At 46.9% G+C, this 20,221-nt stretch overlaps 15 non-coding genes across 15 annotated transcripts; 10 read left to right on the top strand and 5 right to left on the bottom strand.

Annotated features, from left to right (window-relative positions):
• Positions 1 to 894: 894 nt before the first annotated feature.
• On the bottom strand, positions 895 to 966 carry Trnaq-uug (transfer RNA glutamine (anticodon UUG)). The gene has a single exon. It is a non-coding gene; the product is annotated as a tRNA-Gln (tRNA).
• Positions 967 to 1,520: 554 nt separating this feature from the next.
• Trnap-ugg (transfer RNA proline (anticodon UGG)) lies at positions 1,521 to 1,592 on the top strand. The gene has a single exon. It is a non-coding gene; the product is annotated as a tRNA-Pro (tRNA).
• A 1,124-nt stretch (positions 1,593 to 2,716) lies between these two features.
• Positions 2,717 to 2,788, top strand: Trnap-ugg (transfer RNA proline (anticodon UGG)). Its single transcript has one exon. It is a non-coding gene; the product is annotated as a tRNA-Pro (tRNA).
• A 2,316-nt stretch (positions 2,789 to 5,104) lies between these two features.
• Trnap-ugg (transfer RNA proline (anticodon UGG)) lies at positions 5,105 to 5,176 on the top strand. The gene has a single exon. It is a non-coding gene; the product is annotated as a tRNA-Pro (tRNA).
• A 2,316-nt stretch (positions 5,177 to 7,492) lies between these two features.
• Positions 7,493 to 7,564, top strand: Trnap-ugg (transfer RNA proline (anticodon UGG)). Its single transcript has one exon. It is a non-coding gene; the product is annotated as a tRNA-Pro (tRNA).
• Positions 7,565 to 9,880: 2,316 nt separating this feature from the next.
• On the top strand, positions 9,881 to 9,952 carry Trnap-ugg (transfer RNA proline (anticodon UGG)). Its single transcript has one exon. It is a non-coding gene; the product is annotated as a tRNA-Pro (tRNA).
• Positions 9,953 to 10,450: 498 nt separating this feature from the next.
• Positions 10,451 to 10,522, bottom strand: Trnaq-uug (transfer RNA glutamine (anticodon UUG)). The gene has a single exon. It is a non-coding gene; the product is annotated as a tRNA-Gln (tRNA).
• A 554-nt stretch (positions 10,523 to 11,076) lies between these two features.
• On the top strand, positions 11,077 to 11,148 carry Trnap-ugg (transfer RNA proline (anticodon UGG)). The gene has a single exon. It is a non-coding gene; the product is annotated as a tRNA-Pro (tRNA).
• Positions 11,149 to 12,843: 1,695 nt separating this feature from the next.
• Positions 12,844 to 12,915, bottom strand: Trnaq-uug (transfer RNA glutamine (anticodon UUG)). Its single transcript has one exon. It is a non-coding gene; the product is annotated as a tRNA-Gln (tRNA).
• Positions 12,916 to 14,665: 1,750 nt separating this feature from the next.
• Trnap-ugg (transfer RNA proline (anticodon UGG)) lies at positions 14,666 to 14,737 on the top strand. The gene has a single exon. It is a non-coding gene; the product is annotated as a tRNA-Pro (tRNA).
• A 1,124-nt stretch (positions 14,738 to 15,861) lies between these two features.
• Trnap-ugg (transfer RNA proline (anticodon UGG)) lies at positions 15,862 to 15,933 on the top strand. Its single transcript has one exon. It is a non-coding gene; the product is annotated as a tRNA-Pro (tRNA).
• A 1,124-nt stretch (positions 15,934 to 17,057) lies between these two features.
• On the top strand, positions 17,058 to 17,129 carry Trnap-ugg (transfer RNA proline (anticodon UGG)). Its single transcript has one exon. It is a non-coding gene; the product is annotated as a tRNA-Pro (tRNA).
• A 498-nt stretch (positions 17,130 to 17,627) lies between these two features.
• On the bottom strand, positions 17,628 to 17,699 carry Trnaq-uug (transfer RNA glutamine (anticodon UUG)). Its single transcript has one exon. It is a non-coding gene; the product is annotated as a tRNA-Gln (tRNA).
• Positions 17,700 to 18,823: 1,124 nt separating this feature from the next.
• Positions 18,824 to 18,895, bottom strand: Trnaq-uug (transfer RNA glutamine (anticodon UUG)). Its single transcript has one exon. It is a non-coding gene; the product is annotated as a tRNA-Gln (tRNA).
• Positions 18,896 to 19,449: 554 nt separating this feature from the next.
• Trnap-ugg (transfer RNA proline (anticodon UGG)) lies at positions 19,450 to 19,521 on the top strand. Its single transcript has one exon. It is a non-coding gene; the product is annotated as a tRNA-Pro (tRNA).
• Positions 19,522 to 20,221: the final 700 nt, after the last annotated feature.

Raw genomic sequence — 20,221 nt, 5'->3', positions numbered from 1 at the left:
TGGATGCTTTGTGCTGGAAGCAGCCTAGCTATGAAAACAGCTATGGACACAGAGTACTGTCGAAAAGTGCGTGCTGTCACACAACGCTACGTAGTGGGCGGATGGTGCGTGACACGATAACATTTGCACTTCACACGATCGACATACTGTCACACAAATCAAGCAGCTCTTTCAGCCTTCACATACACTGGTCCTCAGCACAGCTCATGTTGTTGGTGTCGGATTAAGAAACCTCTTTGAGAATATGGTCCATATTGGATGCTGCGACTAGCAAGTGCGGCAAGATATCAGTAGGTGGCGGGGTGCACACCTGCTTCCTTGTGCGGCCTGTTGGTCTATGCGTATGATTCCTGCTTAGGGTGCAGGAGGTCCCGGGTTCAAATCCCGGACAGGCCCTACTCTTCACTTTCGCGACAACCAAGCACTACGACAAACTAGCGAGTCTCTGAAAGTAAGCCATGCAACAGGACAAACTGCATGTCGGGCCACCGGCCAATGATACTGGCAAGTGCGTCTTGTGGAAAGCAATCTACGAAGCAGGATTAAGCCGTGTTCGATTACTTATATCTATAGCTAAAGACTGACACGTATAACGAATCTATTCGTTTCCCAAGAACTAGTACATCGCATGCACGTTTGTTAAATGCACGCGCATGCAGCACCCAAAACGGAGAGATACTGGGACCCTCAGCTGAGGTCGTCTTCTCGCAGTTGAACCCTTTACGTTCCGTTATTAATCCTAGTAGCGAAAGCATAAGCATTTGGAGCGTTCCCCATTCACGTGTGGACTGCTATTAACAATTTGCATTACATGATCCTAGCTAAATTTCTGGATATACAATTCTAACTACCAGCTCGTACACATTTCTAGAAACGATCGCAAAACACAGAGTCAGGTTCCACCGAGACTCGAACTCGGATCGCTGTATTCAAAGTCCAGAGTGCTAACCAATACACCATGGAACCGGGTGCCCTCGCGGACTGGAATTGAGCAGCATCATGACATTAAACCTATAAGCTGTGATTTATTACATGTAGCGTCCTCAGGAAGTGTTTGCGTGCTAATGAATCATCCAAGTAGGCTGAAAGTGGAGGGAGCAACTTGGAATGTAGCGAGAATTCTTGCCAGTATTCGTACATGAAATGATGTCTAAGGGTCAGGAAATCAAAATCGCGGAACAGCCACTTTCGTATGGTGGATGCTTTGTGCTGGAAGCAGCCTAGCTATGAAAACAGCTATGGACACAGAGTACTGCCGAAAAGTGCGTGCTGTCACACAACGCTACGTAGTGGGCGGATGGTGCGTGACACGATAACATTTGCACTTCACACGATCGACATACTGTCACACAAATCAAGCAGCTCTTTCAGCCTTCACATACACTGGTCCTCAGCACAGCTCATGTTGTTGGTGTCGGATTAAGAAACCTCTTTGAGAATATGGTCCATATTGGATGCTGCGACTAGCAAGTGCGGCAAGATATCAGTAGGTGGCGGGGTGCACACCTGCTTCCTTGTGCGGCCTGTTGGTCTATGGGTATGATTCCTGCTTTGGGTGCAGGAGGTCCCGGGTTCAAATCCCGGACAGGCCCTACTCTTCACTTTCGCGACAACCAAGCACTACGACAAACTAGCGAGTCTCTGAAAGTAAGCCATGCAACAGGACAAACTGCATGTCGGGCCACCGGCCAATGATACTGGCAAGTGCGTCTTGTGGAAAGCAATCTACGAAGCAGGATTAAGCCGTCTTCGATTACTTATATCTATACCTAAAGACTGACACGTATAACGAATCTATTCGTTTCCCAAGAACTAGTACATCGCATGCACGTTTGTTAAATGCATGCGCATGCAGCACCCAAAACGGAGAGATACTGGGACCCTCAGCTGAGGTCGTCTTCTCGCAGTTGAACCCTTTACGTTCCGTTATTAATCCTAGTAGCGAAAGCATAAGCATTTGGAGCGTTCCCCATACACGTGTGGACTGCTATTACAATTTGCATTACATGATCCTAGCTAAAATTCTGGTTATACAATTCCAACTACCAGCTCGTACACATTTCTAGAATCGATCGCAAAACACAGAGTCAGTTTCCACCGAGACTCGAACTCGGATCGCTGGATTCAAAGTCCGGAATGCTAACCATTACACCAAGCAACCGGGTGCCCCTAGAGGACTGGAATTGAGCAGCTTCATGACATTAAACCTATAAGCTGCGATTTATTACATGTAGCGTCCTCAGGAAGTGTTTGCGTGCTAATGAAGCATCCAAGTAGGCTGAAAGTGGAGGGAGCAACTTGGAATGTAGCGAGAATTCTTGCCAGTATTCGTACATGAAATGATGTCTAAGGGTCAGGTAATCAAAATCGCGGAACAGCCACTTTCGTATGGTGGATGCTTTGTTCTGGAAGCAGCCTAGCTATGAAAACAGCTATGGACACAGAGTACTGTCGAAAAGTGCGTGTTGTCACACAACGCTACGTAGTGGGCGGATGGTGCGTGACACGATAACATTTGCACTTCACACGATCGACATACTGTCACACAAATCAAGCAACTCTTTCAGCCTTCACATACACTGGTCCTCAGCACAGCTCATGTTGTTGGTGTCGGATTAAGAAACCTCTTTGAGAATATGGTCCATATTGGATGCTGCAACTAGCAAGTGCGGCAAGATATCAGTAGGTGTCGGGGTGCACACGTGCTTCCTTGTGCGGCCTGTTGGTCTAGGGGTATGATTCCTGCTTTGGGTGCAGGAGGTCCCGGGTTCAAATCCCCGACAGGCCCTACTCTTCACTTTCGCGACAACCAAGCACTACGATAAACTAGCGAGTCTCTGAAAGTAAGCCATGCAACAGGACAAACTGCATGTCGGGCCACCGGCCAATGATACTGGCAAGTGCGTCTTGTGGAAAGCAATCTACGAAGCAGGATTAAGCCGTGTTCGATTACTTATATCTATACCTAAAGACTGACACGTATAACGATTCTATTCCCAAGAACTAGTACATCGCATGCACGTTTGTTAAATGCACGCGCATGCAGCACCCAAAACGGAGAGATACTGGGACCCTCAGCTGAGGTCGTCTTCTCGCAGTTGAACCCTTTACGTTCCGTTATTAATCCTAGTAGCGAAAGCATAAGCATTTGGAGCGTTCCCCATACACGTGTGGACTGCTATTAACAATTTGCATTACATGATCCTAGTTAAATTCTCGTTATACAATTCCAACTACCAGCTCGTACACATTTCTAGAAACGATCGCAAAACACAGAGTCAGTTTCCACCGAGACTCGAACTCGGATCGCTGGAATCAAAGTCCGGAATGCTAACCATTACACCAAGCAACCGGGTGCCCCTAGCGGACTTAAATTGAGCAGCATCATGACATTAAACCTATAAGCTGCGATTTATTACATGTAGCGTCCTCTGGAAGTGTTTGCTTGCTAATGAAGCATCCAAGTAGGCTGAAAGTGGAGGGAGCAACTTGGAATGTAGCGAGAATTCTTGCCAGTATTCGTACATGAAATGATGTCTAAGGGTCAGGTAATCAAAATCGCGGAACAGCCACTTTCGTATGGTGGATGCTTTGTGCTGGAAGCAGCCTAGCTATGAAAACAGCTATGGACACAGAGTACTGTCGAAAAGTGCGTGCTGTCACACAACGCTACGTAGTGGGCGGATGGTGCGTGACACGATAACATTTGCACTTCACACGATCGACATACTGTCACACAAATCAAGCAGCTCTTTCAGCCTTCACATACACTGGTCCTCAGCACAGCTCATGTTGTTGGTGTCGGATTAAGAAACCTCTTTGAGAATATGGTCCATATTGAATGCTGCGACTAGCAAGTGCGGCAAGATATCAGTAGATGGCGGGGTGCACACGTGCTTCGTTGTGCGGCCTGTTAGTCTACGGATATGATTAATGCTTTGGGTGCAGGAGGTCCCGGGTTCAAATCCCGGACAGGCCCTAATTTTCACTTTCGCGACAACCAAGCATTACGATAAACTAGCGAGTCTCTGAAAGTAAGCCATGCAACAGGACAAACTGCATGTCGAGCCACCTGCCAATGATACTGTTAAGTGCGTCTTGTGTAAAGCAATCTACGAAGCCGGATTAAGCCGTGTTCGATTACTTATATCTATACCTAAAGACTGACACGTATAACGATTCTATTCGTTTCCCAAGAACTAGTACATCGCATGCACGTTTGTTAAATGCACGCGCATGCAGCACCCAAAACGGAGAGATACTGGGACCCTCAGCTGAGGTCGTCTTCTCGCAGTTGAACCCTTTACGTTCCGTTATTAATCCTAGTAGCGAAAGCATAAGCATTTGGAGCGTTCCCCATTCACGTGTGGACTGCTATTAACAATTTGCATTACATGATCCTAGCTAAAATTCTGGTTATACAATTCCAACTACCAGCTCGTACACATTTCTAGAAACGATCGCAAAACACAGAGTCAGATTCCACCGAGACTCGAACTCGGATCGCTGGATTCAAAGTCCGGAATGCTAACCATTACACCAAGCAACCAGGTGCCCCTAGCGGACTTAAATTGAGCAGAATCATGACATTAAACCTATAAGCTGCGATTTATTACATGTAGCGTGCTCTGGAAGTGTTTGCGTGCTAATGAATCATCCAAGTAGGCTGAAAGTGGAGGGAGCAACTTGGAATGTAGCGAGAATTCTTGCCAGTATTCGTACATGAAATGATGTCTAAGGGTCAGGTAATCAAAATCGCGGAACAGCCACTTTCGTATGGTGGATGCTTTGTGCTGGAAGCAGCCTAGCTATGAAAACAGCTATGGACACAGAGTACTGTCGAAAAGTGCGTGCTGTCACACAACGCTACGTAGTGGGCGGATGGTGCGTGACACGATAACATTTGCACTTCACACGATCGACATACTGTCACACAAATCAAGCAGCTCTTTCAGCCTTCACATACACTGGTCCTCAGCACAGCTCATGTTGTTGGTGTCGGATTAAGAAACCTCTTTGAGAATATGGTCCATATTGGATGCTGCAACTAGCAAGTGCGGCAAGATATCAGTAGGTGTCGGGGTGCACACGTGCTTCCTTGTGCGGCCTGTTGGTCTAGGGGTATGATTCCTGCTTTGGGTGCAGGAGGTCCCGGGTTCAAATCCCCGACAGGCCCTACTCTTCACTTTCGCGACAACCAAGCACTACGATAAACTAGCGAGTCTCTGAAAGTAAGCCATGCAACAGGACAAACTGCATGTCGGGCCACCGGCCAATGATACTGGCAAGTGCGTCTTGTGGAAAGCAATCTACGAAGCAGGATTAAGCCGTGTTCGATTACTTATATCTATACCTAAAGACTGACACGTATAACGATTCTATTCGTTTCCCAAGTACTAGTACATCGCATGCACGTTTGTTAAATGCACGCGCATGCAGCACCCAAAACGGAGAGATACTGGGACCCTCAGCTGAGGTCGTCTTCTCGCAGTTGAACCCTTTACGTTCCGTTATTAATCCTAGTAGCGAAAGCATAAGCATTTGGAGCGTTCCCCATTCACGTGTGGACTGCTATTAACAATTTGCATTACATGATCCTAGCTAAAATTCTCGTTATACAATTCCAACTACCAGCTCGTACACATTTCTAGAAACGATCGCAAAACACAGAGTCAGTTTCCACCGAGACTCGAACTCGGATCGCTGGAATCAAAGTCCGGAATGCTAACCATTACACCAAGCAACCGGGTGCCCCTAGCGGACTTAAATTGAGCAGCATCATGACATTAAACCTATAAGCTGCGATTTATTACATGTAGCGTCCTCTGGAAGTGTTTGCGTGCTAATGAAGCATCCAAGTAGGCTGAAAGTGGAGGGAGCAACTTGGAATGTAGCGAGAATTCTTGCCAGTATTCGTACATGAAATGATGTCTAAGGGTCAGGTAATCAAAATCGCGGAACAGCCACTTTCGTATGGTGGATGCTTTGTGCTGGAAGCAGCCTAGCTATGAAAACAGCTATGGACACAGAGTACTGTCGAAAAGTGCGTGCTGTCACACAACGCTACGTAGTGGGCGGATGGTGCGTGACACGATAACATTTGCACTTCACACGATCGACATACTGTCACACAAATCAAGCAGCTCTTTCAGCCTTCACATACACTGGTCCTCAGCACAGCTCATGTTGTTGGTGTCGGATTAAGAAACCTCTTTGAGAATATGGTCCATATTGGATGCTGCGACTAGCAAGTGCGGCAAGATATCAGTAGATGGCGGGGTGCACACGTGCTTCGTTGTGCGGCCTGTTAGTCTACGGATATGATTAATGCTTTGGGTGCAGGAGGTCCCGGGTTCAAATCCCGGACAGGCCCTAATTTTCACTTTCGCGACAACCAAGCATTACGATAAACTAGCGAGTCTCTGAAAGTAAGCCATGCAACAGGACAAACTGCATGTCGAGCCACCTGCCAATGATACTGTTAAGTGCGTCTTGTGTAAAGCAATCTACGAAGCCGGATTAAGCCGTGTTCGTTTACTTATATCTATACCTAAAGACTGACAGGTATAACGATTCTATTCCCAAAAACTAGTACATCGCATGCACGTTTGTTAAATGCACGCGCATGCAGCACCCAAAACGGAGAGATACTGGGACCCTCAGCTGAGGTCGTCTTCTCGCAGTTGAACCCTTTACGTTCCGTTATTAATCCTAGTAGCGAAAGCATAAGCATTTGGAGCGTTCCCCATTCACGTGTGGACTGCTATTAACAATTTGCATTACATGATCCTAGCTAAATTTCTGGATATACAATTCCAACTACCAGCTCGTACACATTTCTAGAAACGATCGCAAAACACAGAGTCAGGTTCCACCGAGACTCGAACTCGGATCGCTGTATTCAAAGTCCAGAGTGCTAACCATTACACCATGTAACCGGGTGCCCTCGTGGACTGGAATTGAGCAGCATCATGACATTAAACCTATAAGCTGCGATTTATTACATGTAGCGTCCTCAGGAAGTGTTTGCGTGCTAATGAATCATCCAAGTAGGCTGAAAGTGGAGGGAGCAACTTGGAATGTAGCGAGAATTCTTGCCAGTATTCGTACATGAAATGATGTCTAAGGGTCAGGAAATCAAAATCGCGGAACAGCCACTTTCGTATGGTGGATGCTTTGTGCTGGAAGCAGCCTAGCTATGAAAACAGCTATGGACACAGAGTACTGTCGAAAAGTGCGTGCTGTCACACAACGCTACGTAGTGGGCGGATGGTGCGTGACACGATAACATTTGCACTTCACACGATCGACATACTGTCACACAAATCAAGCAGCTCTTTCAGCCTTCACATACACTGGTCCTCAGCACAGCTCATGTTGTTGGAGTCGGATTAAGAAACCTCTTTGAGAATATGGTCCATATTGGATGCTGCGACTAGCAAGTGCGGCAAGATATCAGTAGGTGGCGGGGTGCACACCTGCTTCCTTGTGCGGCCTGTTGGTCTATGGGTATGATTCCTGTTTTGGGTGCAGGAGGTCCCGGGTTCAAATCCCGGACAGGTCCTACTTTTCACTTTCGCGACAACCAAGCACTACGACAAACTAGCGAGTCTCTGAAAGTAAGTAATGCAACAGGACAAACTGCATGTCGGGCCACCGGCCAATGATACTGGCAAGTGCGTCTTGTGGAAAGCAATCTACGAAGCAGGATTAAGCCGTGTTCGATTACTTATATCTATACCTAAAGACTGACACGTATAACGAATCTATTCGTTTCCCAAGAACTAGTATATCGCATGCACGTTTGTTAAATGCACGCGCATGCAGCACCCAAAACGGAGAGATACTGGGACCCTCAGCTGAGGTCGTCTTCTCGCAGTTGAACCCTTTACGTTCCGTTATTAATCCTAGTAGCGAAAGCATAAGCATTTGGAGCGTTCCCCATTCACGTGTGGACTGCTATTAACAATTTGCATTACATGATTCTAGCTAAAATTCTGGTTATACAATTCCAACTACCAGCTCGTACACATTTCTAGAAACGATCGCAAAACACAGATTCAGTTTCCACCGAGACTCGAACTCGGATCGCTGGATTCAAAGTCCGGAATGCTAACCATTACACCAAGCAACCGGGTGCCCCTAGAGGACTGGAATTGAGCAGCTTCATGACATTAAACCTATAAGCTGCGATTTATTACATGTAGCGTCCTTAGGAAGTGTTTGCGTGCTAATGAATCATCCAAGTAGGCTGAAAGTGGAGGGAGCAACTTGGAGTGTAGCGAGAATTCTTGCCAGTATTCGTACATGAAATGATGTCTAAGGGTCAGGTAATCAAAATCGCGGAACAGCCACTTTCGTATGGTGGATGCTTTGTGCTGGAAGCAGCCTAGCTATGAAAACAGCTATGGACACAGAGTACTGTCGAAAAGTGCGTGCTGTCACACAACGCTACGTAGTGGGCGGATGGTGCGTGACACGATAACATTTGCACTTCACACGATCGACATACTGTCACACAAATCAAGCAGCTCTTTCAGCCTTCACATACACTGGTCCTCAGCACAGCTCATGTTGTTGGTGTCGGATTAAGAAACCTCTTTGAGAATATGGTCCATATTGGATGCTGCAACTAGCAAGTGCGGCAAGATATCAGTAGATGGCGGGGTGCACACCTGCTTCGTTGTGCGGCCTGTTAGTCTACGGATATGATTAATGCTTTGGGTGCAGGAGGTCCCGGGTTCAAATCCCGGACAGGCCCTAATTTTCACTTTCGCGACAACCAAGCATTACGATAAACTAGCGAGTCTCTGAAAGTAAGCCATGCAACAGGACAAACTGCATGTCGGGCCACCTGCCAATGATACTGGCAAGTGCGTCTTGTGGAAAGCAATCTACGAAGCCGGATTAAGCCGTGTTCGTTTACTTATATCTATACCTAAAGACTGACAGGTATAACGATTCTATTCCCAAGAACTAGTACATCGCATGCACGTTTGTTAAATGCACGCGCATGCAGCACCCAAAACGGAGAGATACTGGGACCCTCAGCTGAGGTCGTCTTCTCGCAGTTGAACCCTTTACGTTCCGTTATTAATCCTAGTAGCGAAAGCATAAGCATTTGGAGCGTTCCCCATTCACGTGTGGACTGCTATTAACAATTTGCATTACATGATCCTAGCTAAATTTCTGGATATACAATTCCAACTACCAGCTCGTACACATTTCTAGAAACGATCGCAAAACACAGAGTCATGTTCCACCGAGACTCGAACTCGGATCGCTGTATTCAAAGTCCAGAGTGCTAACCATTACACCATGGAACCGGGTGCCCTCGCGGACTGGAATTGAGCAGCATCATGACATTAAACCTATAAGCTGCGATTTATTACATGTAGCGTCCTCATTAAGTGTTTGCGTGCTAATGAATCATCCAAGTAGGCTGAAAGTGGAGGGAGCAACTTGGAATGTAGCGAGAATTCTTGCCAGTATTCGTACATGAAATGATGTCTAAGGGTCAGGAAATCAAAATCGCGGAACAGCCACTTTCGTACGGTGGATGCTTTGTGCTGGAAGCAGCCTAGCTATGAAAACAGCTATGGACACAGAGTACTGTCGAAAAGTGCGTGCTGTCACACAACGCTACGTAGTGGGCGGATGGTGCGTGACACGATAACATTTGCACTTCACACGATCGACATACTGTCACACAAATCAAGCAGCTCTTTCAGCCTTCACATACACTGGTCCTCAGCACAGCTCATGTTGTTGGTGTCGGATTAAGAAACCTCTTTGAGAATATGGTCAATATTGGATGCTGCGACTAGCAAGTGCGGCAAGATATCAGTAGGTGGCGGGGTGCACACCTGCTTCCTTGTGCGGCCTGTTGGTCTATGGGTATGATTCCTGTTTTGGGTGCAGGAGGTCCCGGGTTCAAATCCCGGACAGGCCCTACTTTTCACTTTCGCGACAACCAAGCATTACGATAAACTAGCGAGTCTCTGAAAGTAAGCCATGCAACAGGACAAACTGCATGTCGGGCCACCGGCCAATGATACTGGCAAGTGCGTCTTGTGGAAAGCAATCTACGAAGCAGGATTAAGCCGTGTTCGATTACTTATATCTATACCTAAAGACTGACACGTATAACGAATCTATTCGTTTCCCAAGAACTAGTACATCGCATGCACGTCTGTTAAATGTACGCGCATGCAGCACCCAAAACGGAGAGATACTGGGACACTCAGCTAAGGTCGTCTTCTCGCAGTTGAACCCCTTACGTTCCGTTATGAATCCTAGTAGCAAAAGCATAAGATTTTGGAGCGTTCCCCATTCACGTGTGGACTGCTATTAACAATTTGCATTACATGATCCTAGCTAAAATTCTGGTCATACAATTCCAACTACCAGCTCGTACACATTTCTAGAAACGATCGCAAAACACAGAGTCAGTTTCCACCGAGACTCGAACTCGGATCGCTGGATTCAAAGTCCAGAGTGCTAACCATTACACCATGGAACCGGGTGCCCTCGCGGACTGGAATTGAGCAGCATCATGACATTAAACCTATAAGCTGCGATTTATTACATGTAGCGTCCTCAGGAAGTGTTTGCGTGCTAATGAATCATCCAAGTAGGCTGAAAGTGGAGGGAGCAACTTGGAATGTAGCGAGAATTCTTGCCAGTATTCGTACATGAAATGATGTCTAAGGGTCAGGAAATCAAAATCGCAGAACAGCCACTTTCGTATGGTGGATGCTTTGTGCTGGAAGCAGCCTAGCTATGAAAACAGCTATGGACACAGAGTACTGTCGAAAAGTGCGTGATGTCACACAACGCTACGTAGTGGGCGGATGGTGCGTGACACGATAACATTTGCACTTCACACGATCGACATACTGTCACACAACTCAAGCAGCTCTTTCAGCCTTCACATACACTGGTCCTCAGCACAGCTCATGTTGTTGGAGTCGGATTAAGAAACCTCTTTGAGAATATGCTCCATATTGGATGCTGCGACTAGCAAGTTCGGCAAGATATCAGTAGGTGGCGGGGTGCACACCTGCTTCGTTGTGCGGCCTGTTGGTCTAGGGGTATGATTCCTGCTTTGGGTGCAGGAGGTCCCGGGTTCAAATCCCTGACAGGCCCTACTTTTCACTTTCGCGACAACCAAGCATTACGATAAACTAGCGAGTCTCTGAAAGTAAGCCATGCAACAGGACAAACTGCATGTCGGGCCACCTGCCAATGATACTGGCAAGTGCGTCTTGTGGAAAGCAATCTACGAAGCAGGATTAAGCCGTGTTCGATTACTTATATCTATACCTAAAGACTGACACGTATAACGATTCTATTCGTTTCCCAAGAACTAGTACATCGCATGCACGTTTGTTAAATGCACGCGCATGCAGCACCCAAAACGGAGAGATACTGGGACCCTCAGCTGAGGTCGTCTTCTCGCAGTTGAACCCCTTACGTTCCGTTATTAATCCTAGTAGCAAAAGCATAAGCATTTGGAGCGTTCCCCATTCACGTGTGGACTGCTATTAACAATTTGCATTACATGATCCTAGCTAAAATTCTGGTTATACAATTCCAACTACCAGCTCGTACACATTTCTAGAAACGATCGCAAAACACAGATTCAGTTTCCACCGAGACTCGAACTCGGATCGCTGGATTCAAAGTCCGGAATGCTAACCATTACACCAAGCAACCGGGTGGCCCTAGCTGACTTAAATTGAGCAGCATCATGACATTAAACCTATAAGCTGCGATTTATTACATGTAGCGTCCTCTGGAAGTGTTTGCGTGCTAATGAAGCATCCAAGTAGGCTGAAAGTGGAGGGTGCAACTTGGAATGTAGCGAGAATTCTTGCCAGTATTCGTACATGAAATGATGTCCAAGGGTCAGGAAATCAAAATCGCGGAACAGCCACTTTCGTATGGTGGATGCTTTGTGCTGGAAGCAGCCTAGCTATGAAAACAGCTATGGACACAGAGTACTGTCGAAAAGTGCGTGCTGTCACACAACGCTACGTAGTGGGCGGATGGTGCGTGACACGATAACATTTGCACTTCACACGATCGACATACTGTCACACAAATCAAGCAGCTCTTTCAGCCTTCACATACACTGGTCCTCAGCACAGCTCATGTTGTTGGTGTCGGATTAAGAAACCTCTTTGAGAATATGGTCCATATTGGATGCTGGAACTAGCAAGTGCGGCAAGATATCAGTAGGTGGCGGGGTGCACACCTGCTTCGTTGTGCCGCCTGTTGGTCTAGGGGTATGGTTCCTGCTTTGGGTGCAGGAGGTCCCGGGTTCAAATCGCGGACAGGCCCTACTTTTCACTTTCGCGACAACCAAGCATTACGATAAACTAGCGAGTCTCTGAAAGTAAGCCATGCAACAGGACAAACTGCATGTCGGGCCACCGGCCAATGATACTGGCAAGTGCGTCTTGTGGAAAGCAATCTACGAAGCAGGATTAAGCCGTGTTCGATTACTTATATCTATACCTATAGACTGACAGGTATAACGAATCTATTCGTTTCCCAAGAACTAGTACATCGCATGCACGTTTGTTAAATGCACGCGCATGTAGCACCCAAAACGGAGAGATACTGGGACCCTCAGCTAAGGTCGTCTTCTCGCAGTTGAACCCCTTACGTTCCGTTATGAATCCTAGTAGCAAAAGCATAAGCATTTGGAGCGTTCCCCATTCACGTGTGGACTGCTATTAACAATTTGCATTACATGATCCTAGCTAAAATTCTGGTCATACAATTCCAACTACCAGCTCGTACACATTTCTAGAAACGATCGCAAAACACAGATTCAGGTTCCACCGAGACTCGAACTCGGATCGCTGGATTCAAAGTACAGAGTGCTAACCATTACACCATGGAACCGGGTGCCCTCGCGGACTGGAATTGAGCAGCATCATGGCATTAAACCTATAAGCTGCGATTTATTACATGTAGCGTCCTCAGGAAGTGTTTGCGTGCTAATGAATCATCCAAGTAGGCTGAAAGTGGAGGGAGCAACTTGGAATGTAGCGAGAATTCTTGCCAGTATTCGTACATGAAATGATGTCTAAGGGTCAGGAAATCAAAATCGCAGAACAGCCACTTTCGTATGGTGGATGTTTTGTGCTGGAAGCAGCCTAGCTATGGAAACAGCTATGGACACAGAGTACTGTCGAAAAGTGCGTGCTGTCACATAACGCTACGTAGTGGGCGGATGGTGCGTGACACGATAACATTTGCACTTCACACGATCGACATACTGTCACACAACTCAATCAGCTCTTTCAGCCTTCACATACACTGGTCCTCAGCACAGCTCATGTTGTTGGAGTCGGATTAAGAAACCTCTTTGAGAATATGGTCCATATTGGATGCTGCGACTAGCAAGTTCGGCAAGATATCAGTAGGTGGCGGGGTGCACACCTGCTTCGTTGTGCGGCCAGTTGGTCTAGGGGTATGATTCCTGCTTTGGGTGCAGGAGGTCCCGGGTTCAAATCCCTGACAGGCCCTACTTTTCACTTTCGCGACAACCAAGCATTACGATAAACTAGCGAGTCTCTGAAAGTAAGCCATGCAACAGGACAAACTGCATGTCGGGCCACCGGCCAATGATACTGGCAAGTGCGTCTTGTGGAAAGCAATCTACGAAGCAGGATTAAGCCGTGTTCGATTACTTATATCTATACCTAAAGACTGACACGTATAACGATTCTATTCGTTTCCCAAGAACTAGTACATCGCATGCACGTTTGTTAAATGCACGCGCATGCAGCACCCAAAACGGAGAGATACTGGGACCCTCAGCTGAGGTCGTCTTCTCGCAGTTGAACCCTTTACGTTCCGTTATTAATCCTAGTAGCGAAAGCATAAGCATTTGGAGCGTTCCCCATTCACGTGTGGACTGCTATTAACAATTTGCATTACATGATCCTAGCTAAATTTCTGGATATACAATTCCAACTACCAGCTCGTACACATTTCTAGAAACGATCGCAAAACACAGAGTCATGTTCCACCGAGACTCGAACTCGGATCGCTGTATTCAAAGTCCAGAGTGCTAACCATTACACCATGGATCCGGGTGCCCTCGCGGACTGGAATTGAGCAGCATCATGACATTAAACCTATAAGCTGCGATTTATTACATGTAGCGTCCTCAGGAAGTGTTTGCGTGCTAATGAATCATCCAAGTAGGCTGAAAGTGGAGGGAGCAACTTGGAATGTAGCGAGAATTCTAGCCAGTATTCGTACATGAAATGATGTCTAAGGGTCAGGAAATCAAAATCGCGGAACAGCCACTTTCGTATGGTGGATGCTTTGTGCTGGAAGCAGCCTAGCTATGAAAACAGCTATGGACACAGAGTACTGTCGAAAAGTGCGTGCTGTCACACAACGCTACGTAGTGGGCGGATGGTGCGTGACACGATAACATTTGCACTTCACACGATCGACATACTGTCACACAAATCAAGCAGCTCTTTCAGCCTTCACATACACTGGTCCTCAGCACAGCTCATGTTGTTGGTGTCGGATTAAGAAACCTCTTTGAGAATATGGTCCATATTGGATGCTGCAACTAGCAAGTGCGGCAAGATATCAGTAGGTGGCGGGGTGCACACCTGCTTCGTTGTGCGGCCTGTTGGTCTAGGGGTATGATTCCTGCTTTGGGTGCAGGAGGTCCCGGGTTCAAATCCCGGACAGGCCCTACTCTTCACTTTCGCGACAACCAAGCATTACGATAAACTAGCGAGTCTCTGAAAGTAAGCCATGCAACAGGACAAACTGCATGTCGGGCCACCGGCCAATGATACTGGCAAGTGCGTCTTGTGGAAAGCAATCTACGAAGCAGGATTAAGCCGTGTTCGATTACTTATATCTATACCTAAAGACTGACACGTATAACGAATCTATTCGTTTCCCAAGAACTAGTACATCGCATGCACGTTTGTTAAATGCACGCGCATGCAGCACCCAAAACGGAGAGATACTGGGACCCTCAGCTGAGGTCGTCTTCTCGCAGTTGAACCCTTTACGTTCCGTTATTAATCCTAGTAGCGAAAGCATAAGCATTTGGAGCGTTCCCCATTCACGTGTGGACTGCTATTAACAATTTGCATTACATGATCCTAGCTAAATTTCTGGATATACAATTCCAACTACCAGCTCGTACACATTTCTAGAAACGATCGCAAAACACAGAGTCATGTTCCACCGAGACTCGAACTCGGATCGCTGTATTCAAAGTCCAGAGTGCTAACCATTACACCATGTAACCGGGTGCCCTCGTGGACTGGAATTGAGCAGCATCATGACATGAAACCTATAAGCTGCGATTTATTACATGTAGCGTCCTCAGGAAGTGTTTGCGTGCTAATGAATCATCCAAGTAGGCTGAAAGTGGAGGGAGCAACTTGGAATGTAGCGAGAATTCTTGCCAGTATTCGTACATGAAATGATGTCTAAGGGTCAGGAAATCAAAATCGCGGAACAGCCACTTTCGTATGGTGGATGCTTTGTGCTGGAAGCAGCCTAGCTATGAAAACAGCTATGGACACAGAGTACTGTCGAAAAGTGCGTGCTGTCACACAACGCTACGTAGTGGGCGGATGGTGCGTGACACGATAACATTTGCACTTCACACGATCGACATACTGTCACACAAATCAAGCAGCTCTTTCAGCCTTCACATACACTGGTCCTCAGCACAGCTCATGTTGTTGGTGTCGGATTAAGAAACCTCTTTGAGAATATGGTCCATATTGGATGCTGCAACTAGCAAGTGCGGCAAGATATCAGTAGGTGGCGGGGTGCACACCTGCTTCGTTGTGCGGCCTGTTGGTCTAGGGGTATGATTCCTGCTTTGGGTGCAGGAGGTCCCGGGTTCAAATCCCGGACAGGCCCTACTCTTCACTTTCGCGACAACCAAGCACTACGATAAACTAGCGAGTCTCTGAAAGTAAGCCATGCAACAGGACAAACTGCATGTCGGGCCACCGGCCAATGATACTGGCAAGTGCGTCTTGTGGAAAGCAATCTACGAAGCAGGATTAAGCCGTGTTCGATTACTTATATCTATACCTAAAGACTGACACGTATAACGAATCTATTCGTTTCCCAAGAACTAGTACATCGCATGCACGTTTGTTAAATGCACGCGCATGCAGCACCCAAAACGGAGAGATACTGGGACCCTCAGCTGAGGTCGTCTTCTCGCAGTTGAACCCTTTACGTTCCGTTATTAATCCTAGTAGCGAAAGCATAAGCATTTGGAGCGTTCCCCATTCACGTGTGGACTGCTATTAACAATTTGCATTACATGATCCTAGCTAAATTTCTGGATATACAATTCCAACTACCAGCTCGTACACATTTCTAGAAACGATCGCAAAACACAGAGTCATGTTCCACCGAGACTCGAACTCGGATCGCTGTATTCAAAGTCCAGAGTGCTAACCATTACACCATGTAACCGGGTGCCCTCGTGGACTGGAATTGAGCAGCATCATGACATGAAACCTATAAGCTGCGATTTATTACATGTAGCGTCCTCAGGAAGTGTTTGCGTGCTAATGAATCATCCAAGTAGGCTGAAAGTGGAGGGAGCAACTTGGAATGTAGCGAGAATTCTTGCCAGTATTCGTACATGAAATGATGTCTAAGGGTCAGGAAATCAAAATCGCGGAACAGCCACTTTCGTATGGTGGATGCTTTGTGCTGGAAGCAGCCTAGCTATGAAAACAGCTATGGACACAGAGTACTGTCGAAAAGTGCGTGCTGTCACACAACGCTACGTAGTGGGCGGATGGTGCGTGACACGATAACATTTGCACTTCACACGATCGACATACTGTCACACAAATCAAGCAGCTCTTTCAGCCTTCACATACACTGGTCCTCAGCACAGCTCATGTTGTTGGTGTCGGATTAAGAAACCTCTTTGAGAATATGGTCCATATTGGATGCTGCAACTAGCAAGTGCGGCAAGATATCAGTAGGTGGCGGGGTGCACACCTGCTTCGTTGTGCGGCCTGTTGGTCTAGGGGTATGATTCCTGCTTTGGGTGCAGGAGGTCCCGGGTTCAAATCCCGGACAGGCCCTACTCTTCACTTTCGCGACAACCAAGCACTACGATAAACTAGCGAGTCTCTGAAAGTAAGCCATGCAACAGGACAAACTGCATGTCGGGCCACCGGCCAATGATACTGGCAAGTGCGTCTTGTGGAAAGCAATCTACGAAGCAGGATTAAGCCGTGTTCGATTACTTATATCTATACCTAAAGACTGACACGTATAACGAATCTATTCGTTTCCCAAGAACTAGTACATCGCATGCACGTTTGTTAAATGCACGCGCATGCAGCACCCAAAACGGAGAGATACTGGGACCCTCAGCTGAGGTCGTCTTCTCGCAGTTGAAACCTTTACGTTCCGTTATTAATCCTAGTAGCGAAAGCATAAGCATTTGGAGCGTTCCCCATTCACGTGTGGACTGCTATTAACAATTTGCATTACATGATCCTAGCTAAAATTCAGGATATACAATTCTAACTACCAGCTCGTACACATTTCTAGAAACGATCGCAAAACACAGATTCAGGTTCCACCGAGACTCGAAATCGGATCGCTGGATTCAAAGTCCAGAGTGCTAACCATTACACCATGGAACCGGGTGTCCTCGCGGACTGGAATTGAGCAGCATCATGGCATTAAACCTATAAGCTGCGATTTATTACATGTAGCGTCCTCAGGAAGTGTTTGCGTGCTAATGATTCATCCAAGTAGGCTGAAAGTGGAGGGAGCAACTTGGAATGTAGCGAGAATTCTTGCCTGTATTCGTACATGAAATGATGTCTAAGGGTCAGGAAATCAAAATCGCAGAACAGCCACTTTCGTATGGTGGATGCTTTGTGCTGGAAGCAGCCTAGCTATGAAAACAGCTATGGACACAGAGTACTGTCGAAAAGTGCGTGCTGTCACACAACGCTACGTAGTGGGCGGATGGTGCGTGACACGATAACATTTGCACTTCACACGATCGACATACTGTCACACAACTGAAGCAGCTCTTTCAGCCTTCACATACACTGGTCCTCAGCACAGCTCATGTTGTTGGTGTCGGATTAAGAAACCTCTTTGAGAATATGGTCCATATTGGATGCTGGAACTAGCAAGTGCGGCAAGATATCAGTAGGTGGCGGGGTGCACACCTGCTTCGTTGTGCCGCTTGTTGGTCTTGGGGTATGGTTCCTGCTTTGGGTGCAGGAGGTCCCGGGTTCAAATCCCGGACAGGCCCTACTTTTCACTTTCGCGACAACCAAGCATTACGATAAACTAGCGAGTCTCTGAAAGTAAGCCATGCAACAGGACAAACTGCATGTCGGGCCACCGGCCAATGATACTGGCAAGTGCGTCTTGTGGAAAGCAATCTACGAAGCAGGATTAAGCCGTGTTCGATTACTTATATCTATACCTAAAGACTGACACGTATAACGAATCTATTCGTTTCCCAAGAACTAGTACATCGCATGCACGTTTGTTAAATGCACGCGCATGTAGCACCCAAAACGGAGAGATACTGGGACCCTCAGCTAAGGTCGTCTTCTCGCAGTTGAACCCCTTACGTTCCGTTATGAATCCTAGTAGCAAAAGCATAAGCATTTGGAGCGTTCCCCATTCACGTGTGGACTGCTATTAACAATTTGCATTACATGATCCTAGCTAAAATTCTGGTCATACAATTCCAACTACCAGCTCGTACACATTTCTAGAAACGATCGCAAAACACAGATTCAGGTTCCACCGAGACTCGAACTCGGATCGCTGGATTCAAAGTACAGAGTGCTAACCATTACACCATGGAACCGGGTGCCCTCGCGGACTGGAATTGAGCAGCATCATGGCATTAAACCTATAAGCTGCGATTTATTACATGTAGCGTCCTCAGGAAGTGTTTGCGTGCTAATGAATCATCCAAGTAGGCTGAAAGTGGAGGGAGCAACTTGGAATGTAGCGAGAATTCTTGCCAGTATTCGTACATGAAATGATGTCTAAGGGTCAGGAAATCAAAATCACAGAACAGCCACTTTCGTATGGTGGATGCTTTGTGCTGGAAGCAGCCTAGCTATGGAAACAGCTATGGACACAGAGTACTGTCGAAAAGTGCGTGCTGTCACACAACGCTACGTAGTGGGCGGATGGTGCGTGACACGATAACATTTGCACTTCACACGATCGACATACTGTCACACAACTAAAGCAGCTCTTTCAGCCTTCACATACACTGGTCATCAGCACAGCTCATGTTGTTGGAGTCGGATTAAGAAACCTCTTTGAGAATATGGTCCATATTGGATGCTGCGACTAGCAAGTTCGCCAAGATATCAGTAGGTGGCGGGGTGCACACCTGCTTCGTTGTGCGGCCTGTTGGTCTAGGGGTATGATTCCTGCTTTGGGTGCAGGAGGTCCCGGGTTCAAATCCCGCACAGGCCCTACTTTTCACTTTCGCGACAACCAAGCATTACGATAAACTAGCGAGTCTCTGAAAGTAAGCCATGCAACAGGACAAACTGCATGTCGGGCCACCGGCCAATGATACTGGCAAGTGCGTCTTGTGGAAAGCAATCTACGAAGCAGGATTAAGCCGTGTTCGATTACTTATATCTATACCTAAAGACTGACACGTATAACGATTCTATTCGTTTCCCAAGAACTAGTACATCGCATGCACGTTTGTTAAATGCACGCGCATGCAGCACCCAAAACGGAGAGATACTGGGACCCTCAGCTGAGGTCGTCTTCTCGCAGTTGAACCCCTTACGTTCCGTTATTAATCCTAGTAGCAAAAGAATAAGCATTTGGAGCGTTCCCCATTCACGTGTGGACTGCTATTAACAATTTGCATTACATGATCCTAGCTAAAATTCTGGTTATACAATTCCAACTACCAGCTCGTACACATTTCTAGAAACGATCGCAAAACACAGATTCAGTTTCCACCGAGACTCGAACTCGGATCGCTGGATTCAAAGTCCGGAATGCTAACCATTACACCAAGCAACCGGGTGCCCCTAGCTGACTTAAATTGAGCAGCATCATGACATTAAACCTATAAGCTGCGATTTATTACATGTAGCGTCCTCTGGAACTGTTTGCGTGCTAATGAAGCATCCAAGTAGGCTGAAAGTGGAGG

The sequence above is a fragment of the Schistocerca gregaria genome, chromosome 2 (genome assembly GCF_023897955.1).
Source record: "Schistocerca gregaria isolate iqSchGreg1 chromosome 2, iqSchGreg1.2, whole genome shotgun sequence".
Taxonomy (NCBI): domain Eukaryota; kingdom Metazoa; phylum Arthropoda; class Insecta; order Orthoptera; family Acrididae; genus Schistocerca; species Schistocerca gregaria.
Note: the sequence above shows the minus strand (reverse complement) of the source record. Positions and strands in the feature narration are given on the sequence as shown.